The sequence below is a fragment of the Phalaenopsis equestris genome, unplaced genomic scaffold (assembly GCF_001263595.1).
Source record: "Phalaenopsis equestris unplaced genomic scaffold, ASM126359v1 Scaffold000002, whole genome shotgun sequence".
In the NCBI taxonomy this organism is placed as follows: Eukaryota; Viridiplantae; Streptophyta; class Magnoliopsida; order Asparagales; family Orchidaceae; genus Phalaenopsis; species Phalaenopsis equestris.
The window spans coordinates 33,525,966-33,535,364 of record NW_018164444.1 but is presented as its reverse complement, the minus strand read 5'-3'; the positions used below and the strand labels follow the sequence as shown (position 1 = coordinate 33,535,364).

At 34.2% G+C, this 9,399-nt stretch overlaps 1 pseudogene; it reads right to left on the bottom strand.

The window, feature by feature from the left end:
- Positions 1-5,425, bottom strand: part of LOC110039562 — a 14,494-nt pseudogene extending 9,069 nt beyond the window's left edge.
- Between the last annotated feature and the right edge of the window lie 3,974 nt (positions 5,426-9,399).

Genomic DNA, 9,399 nt, shown 5'->3' with positions numbered 1-9,399 from the left:
GATGTTTGAGGGAAAGATGACTATTCCAAGCCCAAAAAGAACTCTAATGTATGCGAGATGTTGAGGACCTTCTGTGCGAAAGAAGAAGGGAATAGAAGATTTGGTGCATATAACCTTTAGTTTAATCGAGTGGCTTCTTATGAGAGCGAAAGAGCCAAAGCACTAACAAGGTGAGTGATGTTGTGAGCGGGAGAGGAAGAAGACCAAGCCCAAGCTCGCAAAAAGATGTTCTCACGTGAATTTGTCGAATTGAGCGACTTTATACGTGAAAAAAGGAGAAGCGTGTTGGTAAGGGAGGAGGTCGATATAAGAGCGTATAATATAAATGTTAAAGTTTATGTTGTTATTAGAATAAATGATATAAATAATTACATTAATCTTAATATTAAATTTTATTTCATTGGGAAGAGTTGAAAAAAAATTATTTGGATTTGAGAAGGATACATGATCGATGACATTGAAAGTGGAGGTAAGGTCTATGTTTTTAATTGTATGAGTGATAGTAAAGCATTTATAGAAATCTTCTGGATATTAAGATGATTAATTATTATTTTATTTGTGTTACATTAATTTCTTTTATTCTCTTAAAATTTTTCATTGGTTACACATATTAAAAACATTCTTATAACTGAATGAATATTATGATTTTTTATATTTTTTGCGATGCATTAAATGAAAAATTGAATAAATTTAATTATTGAAAGAAATATAATATGCATTAAATTAAATATAAATAATTAAGTCTATCAAGAGTCGATCTTTTTATGATACTAGTAAGAGATATTATTGTACTCATGCATGTTAAAAGAAAAAAAAATATAAATTATTGTCTTTTACGATACAAAATGAAAATGATTGTGTTTTTATGGTAGTAAATGGAAAACTTTTTGAGAGCGCTCTTAGATTGCTTTAAAAAAAAGAAATGGAAAAAAAATTTAAATAAAAATGAAAATATAAATGATAAGACAATTATATTCAATATTATAATAATGAAATATGCAAGCTTTATTTTGTAATCAACATAATTTTTTTAGTATTCATGTTAGATATTTGTATAAAGATTACATGCCTAATAAAGTATAAAACATTCATTAACTTTTTTTAAAAATTTAACATATTATTTAATTTTCATTTTTAAGAAAATATTTGCTAGATTCTTATGCCGGATAGAATCTAATTTTTTTACAAGATGAGAAACAGTTTTAGTGATAGGTAGAGTTTGTTAGTTTTTCTATTTTTTCATTTTTATTTACTATTTTTATTATTGTGTCATTTGATGATCATATGTATTATGTATTTGTTAAAAGAATATTTACATGTGTATTATTGATTAGTTGCTCTTATAATGAATGATATTGTTGAATAATATTATTGTTTAGAAATACTTGCTTTTACCGTCCGATTGTTCATTCCGTCTTAACTAATTCTATGTTCATTGGCATCGTCGTTACAGAATATTAGTAAGTATAGATTCCGAAAAATTTATTAGTCCAAAATTCAAAAACATATAAATTCCTTGTTAAAAGATAAAATCTTAAGGTAATATCTTCTCTAAAAATCTTAGAAGACATAAGCTATAAGATTTAGAGAGATATATATTTCTTGAAAATTAATGACAAAACAATCATTTTAAAATTTAATCATAATTGAGAAAAATTTTGTACCAATATTTTAAGTTTAATGCTGTCTACTTAAAAAATCATAACTGAGAAAAATTCTGAATCATTTCAGAAGAGGAAGTCATCAATATTTAAAGTTTAATGCTATCAACTTAAAAATTATAAATCATATTTTAACTAGAACTGTAATTAAAAAAATTAACGGCAAAACAATGATTTTATAATTTAATTACAAACACAACACTTAAATAATACTGACATCAGGAACGTGAGCAATCTTGTACCAACCAGAGCCTCAATATTTGTTAATAAAGCTTCATCAACTGAGGGTCACAATCTGCTACTTCTATTAAACACGAGGAGGAAGGGCGGTCTGGCAATGATTTGAGGAGTGGAATGTTACGTAAACTTATATAGTTGAGGGATGAGATGGCCGACAAAGAAGATGGCAGGCACTCTAGGTTATCAAGACTACTTATATGCAAATAATTCAACGAGGGAGGGAGTTCGGGCAATGATTTGAGGAGTGGAATGCTTCTTAAATTAAGATCCCCAAGGGATGAGATGGCCGACAAAGAAGATGGCAGGCACTCTAGGTTATCAAGACTCTTTATATAAATACAAGACAAAGAGGAAGGGAGTTCTGGCAACGATTTGAGGAGTGGAATGCTATCTAAATTTAGGAACTTGAGGGATGAGATGGCCGACAAAGAAGATGGCAGGCACCGTAGGTTATCGAGCTTATATAGATGCAGCTCAGACAAAGAGGGAGGGAGTTCTGGCAATGATTTGAGGAGTGGAATGTTAGCTAAATTAAAAAACTTGAGGGATGAGATGGCCGACAAAGAAGATGGCAGGCACTGCAGGTTATCAAGTTTATCTATAAACAGATCAGACAAAGAGGGAGGGAGTTCTGGCAATGATTTGAGGAGTGGAATGCTTTTTAAATTAAGAAACTTGAGGGATGAGATGGCCGACAAAGATGATGGCAGGCACTGCAATGATTCCAGGTATTCAAGATGTAATTCTTTCAGGGAGGCGGGGATGTGTAGAAGCTGCTGGAGCTGAGGAACTTTTTCGACACGTAGAATCTCAAGTGAAGAGAGGCGTTCCAAGGAGGAAGGGAGAGACAGCAGGGATTTGAGGCCTCTAAAGGTCAACTCACGAGGGGATGAGCTAACGTGCGGAAACAACTGCTCCACCTCAATTGTAAAAGAAACCAGCACATCATTATTACAGATTGTGAGCTTTTTCAAGGAAGCGATACTTACCGTTGGCAACAAGGATGGGTCATCTATAACAACTTCACCGAGAATAAGCTGGAATCTCTCAATGCCACTCTCCACTTGTTGCAGTCCACCAAGAGAAAGAAGAGATGTGATGTTTGGACACGAAAGGACTTCTAATGTCTCAAGCATAATTGATTTTGAAATGCCGCAACAGTTGTTGGTTTCTTGTTTGCAGTTCAAAGCAGCCTTCCATCCAATGTTTTGTATCTTCATTTTCTTCAGTTTAGGAGGCAAATGGGGCAACTCCTGCATATTTGGGCAGTTAACGAGGAAGAGTTCAGTTAAGCAAGGAAAGAAACAGGCATATGCTGTTGCTCCTGCTCCATCAAACCAATCCTCCAATACTTGTAATCCCTCCAAATTTAGCACCTCCAATGATGGAAACACAGAAACCTTGTCATTCCCATGGAATTTATGTTCAAGCCGCTTTGCTTTTGGCATGTTACGAAGGTACAGTGACTTGAGGTGGGGAAGTTGCCCAAAAGGTGGAAGAGTTTCCCACTCCGAGCAGCCGTTCAGACTGATGTACTCCAGATTGGAGATCAAATCTGCAGTGTGCATCCATTTTGCAGAGCTTACACCCTTGTAGGAAACTATGGACAATCTCTTTAGATTTTTGTATGGTTTTAGATTTTCAAGCACATTCACATCTAAGTCAGAATTGACAAAGTTCCGTCGGCTTCCAAATCCCATGTCTAAGCTCCATTCAGTAACGGTATTGCTCCAATTCAAGAATAAATCTGTTAGTTTTCTCTTCTCAAATAATTTTGCAGTGCCAGCCTCTCTAGCATCCTTCACATTTTCCAGAAAATGAATTTTTAATTTACGCAACTCACTCATTTGTTCCAACTCCCAAATTCTATAACCATTCTCATTCTTAACATTAAACTCATATAGTTCTTGAAGTGACCTTAATTTCCCAATTCCAGGTACACTAAGATATACATTCGCGGGCAATTCCACGTGACGCAGGTTAGAAAGATTACTTACATCGTATGGTAAGAAATCATCAGAGCGAGGTTCACAATTTCTACAGATTATGAACAGCAAAGATAAAGACTGCTTAGAGATCTTGGCATCTGAGTGAGACGTGCAGCAAGATTCAGATATATAAGATGTCTCAAATGAAGATATATAAGATGTCTCAAATTTTTAATAGCCTCAGAAATCTTTCGCTGCCATGGAGAGTATATGAACAACAAACGAATCCTTCTCGATGTTTCAAAAATTTGAGTAAGTATTTCAGTAAGATCTACATTATAGGTTGTCAAAAAAAGTGAATGTAGATTTTTAGCATCTGTTATCATTCTCAACACTTCTGGATTTTCAGTTTTAACAAATAAGTGTCGAACATTTTTAGAAACTTCAAAAGATAAAAAATCATCTCCCACAAATCCAAAACATTCCTCTGAAGAAATAGACCGTGCCAAATCATGTAATAAATCATGCATCTTATAGTATATTCCCTCGTGATCTTGAAACTCATCAAAGAAAGATTTTCTGACCAAAACATCAAAATATCTTTCTCCAATGTCTTCCAAAGTCTCTCCTTCAATAGAAGAATCCTGAATGAAATCCAATGCAATCCACATTCGGACTAAATCATCTTTAGGAAACACATGATCTTGTGGGAATATACCACAAAATGCAAAACAATTTTGTAGAGGTTGTGGGAGGAACGTAAAACTCAAATTTAAGATGGGCAAAATGTTATTGAGACCCGGTTCTGGTTTTACGTTTAGAATATTACTTTCAAAAATTTTCATCCAAAAGCTCTCATTCAAGTTAGAATTGAGAACTCCACCAATGACCTTTGCTGCCAGTGGAGAACCTGAAAGCTTTCTAACTATCGAACTAGCAATGTCTGTTAATTTTTTATGAGCACCATGGTTCTCTACACCAGCAAATGCATGGGTGTTGAGTAGCTTCAAACACACATCTTCCTCCAAGCCCTTTATTCTCAATGTTTCCTTCATTGTTTTAATAACATTTGCAATCGCCGATGCAATATCCATTCGAGTAGTTATCAAAATCTTACTTCCGAAACTTCCATGAGTTAGAGGGGAGAGCACATTCTCCCATTTGCTCATATTTTCCTCCCAAATGTCATCCAGAACAAGCAATAACCTTTTGGATTGCACGACAACTTTAAGTCTCTCTTGAAGAGCAGCTAGTGACGACTCCAAACGAGGTCTCTCCTTGGTAAGAATACGGCAATGATCTTTTTTGCATCAAAGTCGTTGGAAACACAAACCCACATTTTCAGTTCAAATTCTTCTTTAAGATCTTCATAGATGTGTTGTAAGAGAGTTGTCTTGCCCATGCCACCATGACCCACTATGGATAGGAGAGAAATGTTTTTGTACAAAGTATGATTTTGATCTTCATTTGTTGGCTTCCTCAACCACTGCATAATAAAATCCTTCTTGTTGAGAAATAATAGGGCGAAGAAAGAACTAGAACGACACAAATCCAGAAGAACACAGAGATTTAACGAGGTTCGGCAAAGATGCCTACGTCCTCGGGAGCAGAGCGGCGAGTTCCTTTCAATATTCAGAAAAGGGGTTACAGAATAGAGAGATACCTCCTGGGGTTACTAACAGGCCTATTTATAACCCCAGGAGTAAACCTAGGCACAATATGTAATTACAACATTACCCCTGTACCAAACCGCGGGGATTTGCCCCCGCACCCCAACCCACGTAACTTCCCAATTTGGACAGATTCTTCCGCTCCGCTCTGCTCCGCTTCGATCCAGCGTCTGTCCCAATATGGTATATGAGCCATACCATAACAAATCTCCACCTTGGCGAATATCCAGCCCCTTAGGAGAAAAATACCTGGGAGTTACACCTGCACCACTTCCTTCATGCCCGTCTGCCATCTATATTGATCTTGCAGGTAATCAGAGCAAGCGTTGATGATCTTATCCATGATTGGGCCAACAAACCAGTCTGCCATGGCACAGATCAAAGCTAAGTGGAGGAGAGACGGCGGAAGAGAGGAAGAGAAGAAGAGGGTCAAGAGGACGGAAGTATGTGTGGTGGCTCGGGCAATGGAGGGGATGCGATTGCTGTAGTGGTGGATTACTGTAAGTTCAAGTATGTGGGTAAGTTAAAACGTCGTTTCTACTGTGTAATAAATTAAAGAGCAGGATTTTAAATTACTAATATTATTTAACTAAAAAATATTAATTCAAACAACTTAATATATTTTGTGATTCAAATTTAAATTATTTAATTACTTTCATAAATTAAACAATAATAATTAAGAAATACTTTAATCAAAATTAAATTTAATTTAATTAATAATTTTTAATTAATAATTACATATTAATTAATAATATTAATATCATCATCAACAACAACAAAAATCCTTTATCCCACTAAGTGGGGTCGCCTATTTGATTTCTTTCTTCTTTATTGCGTTCAATTGAGTGTCATATTTTCATTAAATCCTAATAAATTCAGATCATTTTTTTATACAATATGCCCTACTCTTTCTAGGTCCACATTTGCCTTTCTTAACATAAGTCGAATCTAAAACATCTGTTCTCCTAGCTTGATCATTAGATGGTCAATGTTTAATATGACCAAACCGTCTAATAAGTCGTTTTGACAGCCCCTGTCACACAAACATGACACAGATCAATGTTAAGAGGAGGAGAGAAGGCGGAAGAGAAGAAGAGGAGAGTTAAAAGGAAGAATTGCTACAATGGATGTGGGATGCGCAATAGACTCTCATCATGATTTCCTCGTACATTGTAAGTTACGACAGTATTTTAGTTTTTTAACATTACAAATATTAATTAATTAAGAAAAGTCGTAATTCATAGTAATTAATATAGTTTGTGATTTAAATTGATTAAATAGAGTTGATGTTATTTAATTACTTTCTTGAACTAAAAATAATGATTAATTAACATTTTAATTCAATTAACAAAATTTTAATTAATAAATAAATATTTTTTAAAAAATTAAAACTGAAAAATTATAATTTTAAAAATTTTTGTCCATATTTCGAATGAGTTCTCTTCTATAATTTGGCAAAATCTTAAAAAAATGTTATATTTTATACATCTAAATCTAAAATGAGCCAACAAGAATTTCGAGGAGCTCGAAGAGTTTAAATAGAAGGAAACATCAACAAGAAAGGGACCATCGATGGAAGACCAAAGGGCTTGTTTTATTGACCAGATGCAGCCTCCTTAACTGGAGTTGAAGGCTGATCGAGTGCATACCACTCGACCCAAGGACAAATGTCAACCCAGCCAAGAGGACATAATAAGTGATCCAAGTCCAAGCCCATCAGACTATGGCTAAACAAACAAACACTCGAATTAACCATCACCAAAAAGCCATGAAAAGGCATTGAACACCCTATCACATATTAGCGATATGACCGATTTTCTTGTCACAATGTTAGTCATCAAATAACTTATCGCAAAGAATTTATGATTGTGGTGTCTCTTGTTGCAATACTGGCCATTAAAAGAATCCTCACAAATAATTTTTGACAATGATCTCCGTTCACAAAAATAATATATATATTTATAGTATATTTGTTTTAGATTTTTCATACATTTGCCAAATCTTGGAAGTAGTTTATCATAATACCCTAAATTCAATTAAAATGTTTAAAAAAAAATATGAGTATAACTTTTAAATATGCAATATTTTTTATCTCTATATTGTAACTTAACAATTGCCAAATTACAAGAAAAGTTTAAATTAGAATATATCTTTTATATCATAATTGCTCGGTATTACTTTTTGATTTGCTCTTTATTTATCATAATTGTTTTGATTTTTTTATACATGAATGGTTGAAATGAATTGCAATTATGGCTTATCTTTTCAAAGAAATGTTAATTATTGTCATTAAGCTTCAACAAATTAGCTTTATTTTGAGAAAAAAAAGCTATTAGCATATGACAAATGAATCCACATTAAAAAAAAAGCTATTAGCATATGACAAATGAATCCACGTTAAAGAAAACTAAATATTTGATGTTGTTGGCTATAACTTACTTGGTGCCAACAAATAATAATATTAAGGTGTCAAGGAATGATGTTATAAATCCATTAGTATTGAGTTTGCACACAACAAAAATAATGATTTTACTATGATTTTCATATAAAAGTTAAATATTTGCATGTGCTCCAACCAATGGATTGAATACTCAACTAATTGGTTCGAGAATGCTACGCAGGCTAATCGAGCCGCCTTATTTACAGGAAATGGTTGTAAGTCCCACTCCTCTAGTCTGATCATCATCCTCGCAAGGACTAGAGCTGACGAGTCTAGTAAGCCTGAAATAAGAGTTTACAAGTCCAAATCACCCGAACTATTCTAATCCTCCTTGCTAGGAGTACAATTGATGAGTCTAGTAATTTTGAAATAAATGTTCAAATTAAGACTTTCTGTTGTAAAAATCAGGGGGGTGGAGAATTCATCTGATAAAAATAAAATTAAGATTGAGCCGAGTAAATATAACATGGTTTCCAATAATACTTCACGTTGGATGTTGCAGCATTTGCGGATCCTGAGATAGGAGATGAAAAAAAAATTGTCGACACTCGACTCACACAGAGCTTCGTGAAGTTTTCAGTGTCTTCCTTCACTTCAAACATCTCCAGCATAGCTCGGAGAAGCCCTGTCATTGAAACAAGAATTTACTTCTGTCTCGGCACATGAATTCCATAAATTCCCCTTCCCTACCTTGATCGTATTCATCACCAACGTTTCTCTGTACCTTACCGTCCTTCTCCACCTCTGAACCCTTCGCTTCTCCGGAGGAAGTACCCCTACTGAGTCGATACCTTAAAGGATTCATAAATGCTTTTCGGTAGAACAGAGACAATCAAAACGATGAAGCGCGGCGCGTGGAGTTGAAGGTCAAGTATTTCCGATGACTTAAAGATGCCCACGCTGCCGGCGCTGAGCGTTTTGAAGTAGATCATGGCTCCGGCGAGCAGGACTGAAGTCCATGGCTAGTTTGGATTTGGAACGAGGGACGGAGACTTAAGGGTCCCTCTTTTAAATTTTTTTTTTTTATTAAAAAAAAATATTCGAGTGAAAATATGAGAAATGGATGAAAAAGGATGGTTGATTTCTAAATAGAAAGTTTCGGGTGGCCATTTTGCATAACCTTCTTTTATTTGATTTTGCTGCGGTTGAGTTTTGACACTTTCTGTTGTTATTGAAAAGAGAATTTTTTACAAAATTAGGTTCTTTTAAAAATTCTTTTACAAAAATTAGAATTTTTTACAACATTTTGCATAACCTTCTTTTATTACAAAATTAGGTTATTGAAAAGAGAATTTTTAAAAAAGACACATTTTGCATAACCTTCTTTTATTTGATTTTGCTGCGGTTGAGTTTTGACACTTTCTGTTGTTATTGAAAAGAGAATTTTTTACACTGCGCCTTTATCCACAAAAATCTGCAAATCAACTATTTTTCAAACGCACAAGTCAAACAACTTATCC